Consider the following 13,781-nt stretch of genomic DNA (forward strand, 5'->3'; position numbering starts at 1 on the left):
TGCTAGGCAACATTTAGTAGTTCCGATTGGACTACATAATTTTGTAAAGGTGATGTTTGAACATGGAGATGACTAGAAAATGACATCGAGCTAGAAGCGATAGCTTAAGAAATAATGGCGATGTGTGGATGGTGTAGTTTCCAAAAACAGTAGACAGTGTAGAGAAGAAGATATGCGCAGCCGAGAAGATAGGGTAGCGGCAAAATGGTCTAATTGTTTAGTTGTTTAGGGTGTTTTGTTCTGGCTTGGGTTTTGGGTTGGGCTTTGATAGGCTAGAGTTTATATTTGGGTTATAATTATGCTAGAGTTTGTGGTTGGGCTATGGTTAGCCCATATTTATAATATACTTGATATAAGAGTTTTTTGCACTTTTAGTCCCACGACTATAGTGGCACTGGCAGAATTGATCCACGACTTTTGAACCTTGCAATTTTAGTCCACGACTATTGATTTTTTTGCAAAAATGGTCCTTCCGGTCACTTTTCCGTCAAAATTTCACCGGAAAAAAAAAAAATTCTCCATTTTTAGCCGGGTTAAAATTGACATTTTACTTATCTCAAAAAATTAAAAGAAAAAAATTGATATTTGACTACATACAATATTACTGGGTTACATACTACTGCCCCAGGCGGCGGAGTTCCCGGAGTAGGCAGGACTGTCAGTAAGCGGCGGAGCGGCCGTGGCGTTCCCTGGGCTAGTTGGGTTATCCGGCAGCAGCATTGGAGTGGTACATGTACTCCGCTGCCTGGGGCAGTAGTATGTAGCCCAGTAATATTGTATGTAGTCAAATATAAATTTTTTTTCTTTTAATTTTTTGAGATAAGTAAAATGTCAATTTTAACCCGACTAAAAATAGAGAATTTTTTTTTCCGGTGAAATTTTGACGGAAAAGTGGCCGGAAGGACCATTTTTGCAAAAAAATCAATAGTCGTGGACTAAAATTGCAAGGTTCAAAAGTCGTGAATCAATTCTGTCAGTGTCACTATAGTCGTGGGACTAAAAGTGCAAAAAACTCCTTGATATAATTAATGGAACAAGTGTCATTAATCCGGCAAATTATTGTGTGGACCATGGTCCACACAATGTTATGTGGACCATAACAAAAAGTACATTTTTAATATACTAAATGTATATTATTTTTGTATTGAATGTACATTATACAATATAATGTACACTCAGAACAAAAATAATGTACATCCCATGTATACAATGTGCATTATTTTTGTATTGAATGTGCATTATTTTTGAACTGAATGTACATTATTTTACAGTAGACAAAATATAGTCCAGTTGTCTACAGTTGGACTTTTGTCTACAAGGTCAAACATTGTCTACAGTTGGACTTTTGTTGAAAAAACCAGTCTTTGTTCACGGGCAATTATATGCTGCTTTGTCTAGGGTTAGTAATCCGAATGGTCTTAAGTTACTTATTTGTAGCGACAATGGAGAGTATGTTTCTTCAACGTCGAATGTTGTATACAAAGAGGTCTTTAACAATTTATAAAATTTGTATATTATTAATTATTTGTTAGCAATATATGCCAATATAATTTTTATATTACTATTACTAATAAACTAATAAATAAATAATTGAATATATATATACTATTTTTTATTTTATTTTAGCCGTGCATCGCACGGGTGGAGTACTAGTAAACATAATAGAAGGAAATTAACTCTCTTGGTCTGTCGGACCAATAGATAGCTTTGAAATTTATGGGATCAATTCATACCTTCATGGCCCCAAAATATATTAAGTCCGGTCTTACGATTACCAACTCGAGATCGCAAAAAAGGCTGACCAACTGATCGGCCACTGGCGGCTTCGTATCTACTAGCGCGACCAGATTTTCCCAGCGATCTAAGATCGCGAACAACGAAACAGATGGTGTCACCGGTTCCAGTACTGTGTCGCGACTAAGAGTTCTAAACTTCATGAACCAGTTCGACAGAGTTGAATGAAGATGCCGAGCATAGGTCACACAGACTCTTAGTAATAGGTACACTGATCAATGACTTGGTGACCGGACTCGAACTTCTCCGTTCGAACAAGAGTAGGGGCACTGAAGCAAGAGAGCATTTGCATACTACCGTACAATCAATACGATCTTCCGCACCAAAAATTCTCCCGGTTCCGCTTACACATGAAAAATTGCCAGCAGATTCTTGACATGCCGGTTGGTGCAGGGCCAGTCATTGATGATAGAAAGAGAGGCCGGTAGACATGCATCTCTAATTAATCCGGCCTCCTTGGCTGCTGCGTTTGGCACAACTTGACTGTGATGGGTGATGATCAACTCCTACTGAACTGCGGTGGGTGACTGGACCGGTGCCGATCTGATTGAAACTTCTTGGATTAAATTTAGTAGTTGCTCGGTGATGGGTACACCGATTAGAAGCAACGCCCGACCTCGAACTCTGCATTCGGACAAGAACCTCGTAATGTTCAGGTTCATCCCCGGTCTAAACAGCTGATCGACCGGATTGGATCATGTGGTCGGACCTTGCTGCTGCGGTGCTCGATGCGGCTTCGAGCAACGAAACTGGGGGCACAATTGGAGCCTCCCTGCTGTTGAATCACCGGAGGCTTTTGTTTGTTCCTCCCACTACTCAGAAACATCATGATTGTTGATAAGAATTCCATCTTTGGACCCGTAAAAGTCGGAAGTACATAGGACCAACGATAGGCCGGATTCCGGGCACAACCATAGGAAGCACATAGGGAGTCCGATCATCATTATTTATCTGGTGGTGGTCGGGAGGCCGACCTAAAGAAAGAGAGAACGGGAACTCTGCAAACAGTGAAATGCTAGTCAAACTGCATCGGCGCATATTATATAACCCACACTCAGTGCCATAGCTCGGGAAGTCTGCTCGGAAAAAGGCCGGCCACTATCTTGTTGTTCCACGTTTATAACGGGGTTGGCGACTTGTGACTGCATATTCGTAATCTCCGCACAATATTCTGGATTTCTTCGCAGTTAATCTAGCTTATTGACAACTGGAGCTCTGCCCGGTTGTTTTCTCGAAGTGAACCCGGGAGGATTACCTTAAAACTGCCTGGAGAATGTCTTGATTGGATGGCTGTATAACAGAGGACTGATGCACACTTGTGACCTCAGCACAATCAAACGGCCATCTTCATAATAATCTGGTTATTGGAGACTGGAATTATGCTCGGTGGTTTTCTTATAGCCTTATGCACGCACATGTAAACGGGTGGAGTACCTAATTCATTTTATTATGGCCGGTTCGATCGCACCTGGTCGGGCTGATCGGAGAGCTTTAAATGCACCGGGCGACACAGAGAGATGGCCGCAATTGTTGTGGTCGATATGATTGGAGCCGCTCGGCGATATCGAAGTTGCCTAGTGCTGATATTAATCCTTGTACACAGAATGCTTGCCACTTTCCGATCTCTAGCATCGACATATGGTTGGTAAACCAGGGAAGCTTACATGGAGCTAGACCGACTAATCCAAATAATACGGCTATTGAGTTTAAGGTTAGTAGCCGGTATTCCTCATTTAGTTGCTCATTATTCGTAGCCGGGGAAGGTGATTAATAAATAGTTGCTTGAGAATTTCTGCTTGGTTAATCTAGATGACCACGAATTTTATGGTTCTGGATAACCTCTGCTTCGAATGCCAGTTGCCTTTGCACTTAGTGAACCCGAAAGGATCACCTTAAAACCGTGTGCACGCCTTGTCATCTTGGTGACACGTCCTTTGCGTGCATGTGAACGGGTAAGGACACCCTTCGAATTCCCATGATGCCAAACAGGTAGGCTGAGGCTGCCGGCGAAGCCTGGTGGAGGAGAGGTGTGACGGTGGCGACGGGGCTTCAATTGGCTCACCGAAAAGTCATCTTCTCGCGCAGCTGGCAGCGATGGAACCTTAGCGTCCACCATTAATGGCAGACTGAGGCTTTGTTTTGAATGAGAGGAAAGGCTGCATGCGGTCGATCGGACACCAGGAAGGCACATGCAGTCATCGAGGATGCAGAGTTCAGCAGAGAAGTTGGAGGATGCTCATCTTTCTCTCTTCTCGGTTGCCACTGGCGAGTAGAGCTCAGAGTCTTGGTTGCCGCTGGCGAGTAGGCATCGAAGCCTAGGAAACCTTGATGCTGGAGTCGAAGAACAAGGGAGTCTGGCAGTAGGTTTAATTTGTGACCCACTTTCTCCTTTCTTCTTCACTATTAAATGTGTGGACTCCGTGCTTCATTATACTAGCAGCATTTGGCATTACCGGGGAGAGCCTATGGAGGAACAGGTGAGCTGTCCAGAACTAGTAGCATACTCCAGAGCCAAAGCATCCAAAGGAAGCTGATTTACGGTGTAGAAGCTGGGTTCTCCGGTTGGGCCGACAGGACCGGATTCGGAGACTAGGAGGACATGACTTTTTCTCCTTCAAGTCCCCATGGACGGCGCCATTTGATAAAGTTAAATCCCGACCGTCAGTGGTCGATTGTACTCGTAGAATGTATGTATTGCAAGTAATATGTATGAACAAGAGAGAAATAGCTCAAAGGGCATTTTATTCATGTTTTGTTCTTTGCAACTCTAGAGAGAATAGAGAGAATCATGTCTAGAGAGAGAGTGGAGAGAGTGGAAAAAAAAAACCCCTTACTAAGGGGTGGGGTGCCTTTATATAGGCACCTAACTCATATTCGATACCGTACACGTGTACAAACTACGTAGGGCGGTATACTCGGGGTATATTTCCTATCATATGGTAAGATAATTTATTTTATTAGTTAGAATAATATATTTTATGTGTTAAAATAATATAAATTATGTGTTAGAATAATGTACTTATGTGTTATAATAATGAAATTTCTAAGGTAAGATAATGACCCTGTTTGGTAAAACATTGGCCTATAGGTCAATTTTGCCTTATTTGCCCACTATTAATTATTTGATTTAGTTAAAATATCAATATAAGTGTTTGGTTAATTAGCTTTTTGCAATTCCAAAATGCTAAAATTCAAAAAGTTACTCCAAACAATATTTTCAATTAGCTTTTTGAGAAAAGAAACTATATCAAACAATTATCAGCTAACAACTAATTTAGCAAACACTTTTCTACAACAATTAATGTTATCAACTAGTTATACTCTTTAATTAACACAATCAGCTAACAACTAACAGCTATATGCTAACAACCATTTACCAAACAGGGCCAATGTATTTTATGAGTTAGAATAATATACTTTATGTATTAGAATAATGTATTTTATGAGTTAGAACAATGCATAATGTACTTTATGTGTTAGAATAATGAAATTTCTGGATTAGATAATGTATTTTATGATTAAAAAAATATACTTTATGTGTTGGAATAATGTATTTATAAGTTAGAATAATATATTTTGTGTTTTTGGACCATAATTTAAACAGCTGTGTAGACGACGGTCTACGAACTCCACACAATAGTCAATCATTATTGTGTGGATCATGGTCTACACAAGATGTACGGACCATATTTTGTATACTGTAAAATAATGTACATTCAGTACAAAAAAATGTATTTTTAGTATATTAAAAATGTATATTGTATTCAGGGGATGTGCATTATTTGTGTACTAAATGCACATTATATTATATAAGGTACATTCAGTACACAAATAATGTACATTTACTATATTAAAAATGTATTTTTTGTTATGGTTCACACAGCACTGTGTGGACCATAATTTGCCGGGGACGTGTTGGCCCAAATTTTAAACACGACATCCACTAAAGACCCAAGATTTGGAAGACACAATTTGGAAGCCCAATTTATGTTATGACATTTTTCTTGGGCTGTCGAAGTAATGAAATACCAAGAGCATAATGTGTTACCCAATTTTAAACTAATCATGGATCATGGTCCATACAAGTTGTGTGGACAATATTTTATATGTTAATTAAAATAATGTATATTTTGTATAAAAATAATGTACTTTTAGTATATTAATAATGTACATTGTATTAAGGAAAATTACATTATTTGAGTACTGAAAGTACATTATTTTGTATAATGTACATTCAATACACAAATAATATATATTTAATATATTAAAAATGTACTTGTTGTTATGATTCATATAGTACTGTGTGGACCATTGTCCACAAAATACTTTGCCATTTAAACACGATATCCACTAAAAACCCATGATTTGTGGAATGAAATATATTATGAATTTGATGGCAAATTTTTCGGTGAACTCTGAATACAAGATATATTTTTAATATATTAAAATTACATTATTTATGTACCGAATGTACATTATTTAATAATATATAAAATAATATATTTTTAGTACTTAAAAAAGGTACTTTCAAGTAATATACTTTACGTATATAAATAATTTAAATTTAATAGACAAGTAGCTTGTAGTTCAATTACAACTCTGTGCCTCTCCCAAATGAGAGGTCAAAAGTTCAAACCACACTGGGGTATGGTTAGGATCAAAAGTATGTATGTACAAATATTACATTGTAATAGAGTCAGTAGTACTACAAAAATCAATTAAAAATGTACTTTAATTTTTATTTATGGTCTACATAGCTGTGTGGACCATCGTCCATACAATAATGATTGCTACTTGGTATACGCAAATTACTGTGTGGACCATGGTCCACACAATGCTGTGTGGACCATAACAAAAATTACATTATTTTTGTACTGAATGTACATTATTTTTTTACTGAATGTACAATATACAATATAATGTATACTCAGTACAGAAATAATGTACATCTCCTGAATACAATGTACATTATTTTTGTACTAAATATACATTATTTTACAGTATACAAAATATGGTTCATACAACTTGTGTGGACCATAATGATTGCTTGGTATATACCCTCCACAACTCTATTGGGCTAGGGTGTAGAGGCACTAGGGGGTGAAAGATTTTTGTGGACAAACTTAATGAAATATATTTATTAGCATATGTTTATTATCAACTTAATTGTATGTCAAAGGTCAAGGGTCCGATCTTCGGCTTTGGGTATTGAGCAGTCTTAAATCTCTAGGCTAGCTGTTCTACTCAAAAGAGGTGCCTAAAATTCAGCGATGAGATTAGTCATTGTGTCCAACAGTGGAAACCCTGCTTACACCCAAAAAAAAAAAAAATCAACTTATTTGTATGCCAATGTATACCAAGTTAAACTCCTCCCTCCGTCTCATTTTATGTGTCTGGTTCGGTTAATGAGGCTTGACTGAAGTGATTTCTAATCCAATTTTTCATAATATTAAGTTTAGTATTAGTATACAAAATTTATATATTTAGAAATTACACTAAAAGTACTATTAAACACAAAAAAAAAATCAAATTTAAAAATAAGTAAAAGAAATACTAAAGAAAATAAACAAAGAAGAAAGATTTGACTTGATCCATTAATAGTAAGTAGGACAAATAAAATGTAACAGAGATAGTATTTACTGTTAGGTGACGAAAAAAAATGTATACTCATTATTTTAAGGTGCGCACGGAGAAAGCTATAATAATGTAAATAAAACACTTTTTTACATATTTGGTAACGATTATATATTACGGAATTGTATAAAAGTTAAACTCCGTTGGCATATATGCTGAATTAGTCTCATAGTCGTATGATACCACATATTGTATGCAAAATAAACTTTTGCCCACCTAAATGCAGGATAATTTTGAGAACTAATATAATTTAAGTTTAATATGAGTTATTAATATTAATGAAGTTTTTATTTTTATTTTTTATTTATTGTATTAAATCTTGAAATAATACTATTTTCCCCGCTGATATTACCTCCTAATTTAACTACTACAGGTGTCATGCAGGACAGGCAAAAATGTTTAAAATTGCGACCAATAATATGCATGTTCCATTATCATGCAGCCATGCTATTTCCAGTTGTAATACAAAATTCAATTCGAAATTTTCCTCCAAATCCCACTGAAAGAAACGGCGCATTTGTCTGTATGTCAGCGTGCAGGCCAGTGATGGATATTTGATTGAACTCTAAAATCAAGAGCAGTCCTATCATCAGCGCAGCTCGGATAAAATCAAAACAAGGAACCTTTAATTAGGCCGTCACTATGACATAGCAAAAAAAAAAAAAAAAAAAAAAAAACCCTAAAATTAATGAGAATATAATTGTGTTGTATTCAATAATAATGTCTGAAAGTACAGGGAGTGAATATATAGAGATGCTAGATATAATCCTAGTCTAACACGAATAATATAGTCCTAGTCTAATATGGATAATATAGTCCTAGTCTAATATGGATAATAGAGTCCTAATACTCCCCCTCAAGCACAAGGTTGGTCAGCCAAAACATTGAGCTTGCAACGGAGTAAATTAAAACGTACAGACGAAAGAGACTTAGTAAAAATATCCGCTATCTGATCTTTGGTTGAAATAAAATTGACTTGTAATTCCTTCTTCGCGACTTTATCACGAACAAAGTGGTAGTCGATCTCAATGTGCTTGGTGCGAGCATGAAACACCGGATTAGCACACAGATAAGTAGCTCCCAGATTGTCACACCAGAGTTTGGGCACAGAAGGTGGCGCAAACCCGATTTCCTTCATCAGAGAGACGAGCCAAGTAACCTCTGCAGAGACATCAGCCAGTCCTTTGTATTCAGCCTCAGTTGATGAACGAGCCACAGTACGTTGTTTTCGACAAACCCATGAGACAAGATTGGTCCCCAAAAATACAGCAAAACCACTAGTAGATTTGCGATCATCAGGATTGCCAGCCCAATCTGAATCAGAATATGCATGAATATCTAGAGAAGGAGAAGACGTAATCTTAAAACCAAGATGTAGTGTCCCATTTACATACCGTAACACCCTCTTGAGAGCCGCCCAATCCACAGTAGAGGGAGAGTGCATGTGTTGACACAAACGATTGACTGCATAGGAAAGATCAGGCCGAGTTACCGTAAGATATTGCAGAGCACCTGCAAAGCTGCGATACTGAGTGGGATCAGCGTATGGTACCACGGCATCAATCTCGGTCTTCGTGGTTGAAACCGGAGTAGGCACGGGCTTGCAATCAACCATACCTGCTCGTTTTAGAATATCCTTCATGTACGGTTGTTGAGACAGAAGCATGCCATCAGACAACGGAATGGTCTCAATATCCAGAAAGAACGAGGGCACACCCATATCACGAACTTTAAACTCAAGAGCCAACTTGTCAATAAGAGCAGTCACATGAGCGGGATCAGATCCCATAACCAAAATATCATCCACATAAACCAGAAAATATAAATGAGTATTGCCATGTGAATATATAAATAGAGAATATAATTGTGTTGTATTCAATAATAATGTCTGAGAGTACAGGAAGCGAATATATAGAGATGCTAGATATAATCCTAGTCTAACACGAATAATATAATCCTAGTCTAATATAGATAATATAGTCCTAGTCTAATATGGATAATAGAGTCCTAATAAAATTTAGAGATTATACCAATTGAATTCCCTTAACTATTGCAATTTATTTGTAAAGGTTTCCTGTTTAATTTTTTGTTCGATTTATATCCATAACTACTAAAATTTTATCAAAATTAATCATAATTTACATTTTTTGTTAAGTTTCCTTCAAATCTAGGGGCAGAATTGTCCTTTCAACCTGTACTGACAAGCGGTGGATGCTAGGGCTGTAGCGCTGATTATACAACATTACAATGAGAAAATGGAGAGGATGTATTGGCCTTTGACGGCGAGTGAGGTGATGAAGCTAAACCCTGTTGGGCACTACGTTTCCCTCATTATACCGCTGCTGATTGCCAGCGAAGAGAATTACGACGAGAGGACAATGCGATTTACCTGCGTAAAATAACTCAAAGTTGAATAGTTGCTCAATGAAAAAGGTAATTATGAAAGTAACCTCTTTTTTCTTGTGGCTATCTTTGTAATGAAGGAGACAAAGGACATGAAGACAAGAGCGGGTGAAGGAGGTGCAATTCACGGTCGATGATGAAAATTGGGAAATAATTAAAAAGAAAAAATGAAGAGACGAAAATGCTTTTGTCTAAAATAGGGTTTCACTAGATATGATAAAAAAATGTCCAAAATATGATAGTATAGGTTACTAAATGACGAAAATAATAATCTATGACTAAATTTGAAATTGTCACCAGAGATAAGGGACCTCAACTGAAATTAACTCTTGTAACTTAAGTTATAAGCTAAGTTAGACTTTATATATATATATATATATATATATATATATATATATATATATATATACAGCGAGTGGATCAGGTGCAATGATAGTTTCCTGTGCGGTTGTGCGGTTAACACAAAAAGACGCACTTTAAGCATTAAATTGGTCCATTTTAAGTACACAAACCACATACTTTAAGCACACAAACAAAGCACATTAATAACACAAACCACGCACCTAAAGTTTTAAAATGTCGCATCTTAATTTTTAACAACTGGCGTACCTTAAGCATACAAATCACGAACTTTAAGAACAAATGTGGTTTAGTGGCATGAAGTGATTCTGGGACGATATTGACTCTTTTGAAATAGTAGATATGAACAGATACTATATTGTAACAGAGTCATAGTACTCAAATATATATCTACTATCTACTATACTAATAAGAGCCCAAGAGAGTTAGGCCTATAATGGGTAGAAAAAATGGCGGTCAAATTTTTTAATCAAATGAATGGCTCAGATTGATCAGATTTTAATTTTTCCTTGAGATTTCCTAATTTATCCTTAATGAATATGATTGTCTGTTAACTTTTCCGTTAAATATTATTTTTTCCGTTAGTTTCTATTAGTTCACCGTTAACTTACTCATTGATTTTAATAAGAAAGGTCTCAGGTTCGAACCCCATCCCAATCAAATTAAAGTTGGCATAATTAGTACTCTATTTTACTCTTATTAAACTATAATAATAATCAATAATTTAGTAGCTACAACAAAAAATAATACATATGCATTTCTTTAATTTAAAATTATTTGTGTACAATGTTTCAATAAATTAAATAAGAGAAATAATTTCATTAGTTATATTGTCTTTAATTTATTTTTCTCCAAAGTAAAACTTCTTTACATTCAAATTAATCAATTAATTATATTCACTATATTGTCTATTATTTTTTTGTGCACTATTTTTTAATTAAATATCAAAGTTATAATACAAAATAATGCTATATATTTATTTACCAAGTATTTTACTAAATACCATGAAAAAATTAAAAAAACATAATTAATAAAGCCAGCCATATTAACTACTTGAGGGATTTGTTGACAAAGAGAGTATTCAAATCACACAACAAATTGAAGTGAGAACTACATTGCAATGTCCTTGTTTGATAATCAGCAGTTAGCGGTTAGCGTTAGCGGATTTGACCAGCGAATTATATCAACAATTGGTAAAAAGATATTTGAAGAAATTAGCCCCGTTTAGATTAACATGTAAAATGACCTAAGGGTATACATAATAATAATAATAATAATAATAATAATAATAATAATAATAATAATAATAATAATAATAATAATAATAATAATAATAATTGTTATAAAAAAATAAAAATAAAAAGTATAATTAAGCCAATCATATTAACTACTTGGGAGATTTATTGACAAAAAGAGTATTCAAATCACACAACAAATTAAAGTGAGAAACTATCTCGCAATGTCCTTGTTTGGCAATCAGCAGTTAGCTCTTCAATATTAGTATATATTTAATATTTTATGCCCTAATTTTTATTTGCTGTCCCTTATTTTTCGTATTTGGTTTCAACCATACCCATACAATTATTTTATTGACAATTATAATCAATCTTGACAATATTATCTTGCATTTATAAACTTAGAATTACCTATTTAAATATGCAAATTCAATATTCAATTATCTATGCATGAACAATTCCAATATAATCTTGCTTTGATATATTTTATAGTACTTATTTAAAACAAAAAACATTGGACATTATCTCATAAAAAAACTAGTATAATAATAAAAAAGAAGAAGATAAAACCTCACAGATTAGGCGTGGGTATAATCAGTGAGTGCTTGTTACTTTGTTAGCCTGCAGGCACGAACTTCATACAAAAACAGGTCAAACAACAGACAACCGAGTGCCAGCTGAAGACGACGAGCACGACAGAATTGGAAGATGAACCCGGAGAAATCATGTACGTAAACGTACTGCCTCCTGTCTTTTCTAACGATTCTTCCCAATCGAAAGCTGCATCTGTACACAACAGCTGATCTTCTTTAATTTTGTCGTAATTCTGATCGAAATACACAAAATATTTATGTTTGATCCGCCCGCCAGAAGATACGCAAAAGATCTCTCAGTATGTTATTATCACATTTTTTTTTTTTTATAAATTCAGAATTAATTTACTGAATAAACTTTGTATAAAGAGCTCCGCAATATTTGATGCTATATGAGTGTTTAATTAATTGACTTTTTGTAATAGGTTATTGTTCCAAAATGCAAAAATTTAAGAAGCAGCTCAAAGTCGTTTTTTCGATCAACTTTTTGAGAAAGTCATTATGAACGTAATCGGTTATAAACTAATTTACCAAACACTTTTCTACAGCTAGTCAAACCTACTAATCCAATCAACTAACAACTATTTATCAAATACCCCAAAATCATTTAATGTTTAGATCAACATTCCTCCCCTAAAAGTTAATGGGGAAAGATAGGTGTTATTATCAATTTGATTGATGATGTTTGGATGTAGGAGGGATTATATTAGTGTTTGTGTCTGCATATATAGTTTCATCATTTGCGCGTTAAGGGATAAGTTTTATGTGACAGTGAAACATACATGTAGGTTTCGAGAGGCGCAGCTTGAAAATTGAGGAAGATAATATCGAACGTATACGTACAATTCAATTTGTTTGGTTATTGTTTGTGGGAAACTTCTTAGAAGAAACATCTGTCACTTTAAATCATATGTTGATTGCACATAAAAATTTTAATTTCTCATATACATATATTGCAGGGATGAATATATAAGTGGATAACTCGAAATTTATATATAAAAATATAAATAAAACTGGATTTTTTTTAAAGAAAATTAAAATAATCCCCGGCCACTTACTAAAGATTGAGAAGACATGAAAAATCCAAATCGTGTGTTGGAAAAATAACAAAAATAGCATAATAATGAGCTATTTTGTTGTACAAATATATGTGAGTTTTTCGTAGTGTGACGAAAAGATTGATATATTGTATGCTCAAAACAGATAATGAGAAAATAAGAAATCAATTCTCAAAATAAACTCATTTGAGTTGGAAAATAAAAATGGAAAGGCTAATATGTAGCTTTTGTCCCACATTGGAAATACAAGGTGATTTGCACTACTATATATACAAGAGACTTTTACAATTTGGTTGAATTTTATAGCATAGAGACTCTTCTTGTGGGGTGTGAGAGGGTGTAAATCATTAAAAAAATGAAGCAAAATGACGTAGTTTTTGTACCGTGGTCCACATAATAACTATTGTTGTTTCAGTGCTCAAACCATAAGTCATTTGTAGTTTATTTTATCTTGTACCTCTTTCTCCCAGAAATAATCTTTTAGTAGGATTATTTTGTTGCAGTGTGTACCACACACTTTTGCAAGCTCATTTTGAAATTTGAAAAAGAACTTTTATGCTATACAATTTAAACTCTTTTTACACTACTGGAAATTCTGAAATTTCCGACCACCTGAAAATGATCTTAAATTAAGTTGATACCAAAAAGTCCAAAAAGTGGTCAGAAATAGCAACACAGGTTTTTCCGGATACCAAAAGTGGTCG

This window comes from Ipomoea nil, unplaced genomic scaffold (genome assembly GCF_001879475.1).
Source record: "Ipomoea nil cultivar Tokyo-kokei standard unplaced genomic scaffold, Asagao_1.1 scaffold1179, whole genome shotgun sequence".
Classification (NCBI taxonomy): domain Eukaryota; kingdom Viridiplantae; phylum Streptophyta; class Magnoliopsida; order Solanales; family Convolvulaceae; genus Ipomoea; species Ipomoea nil.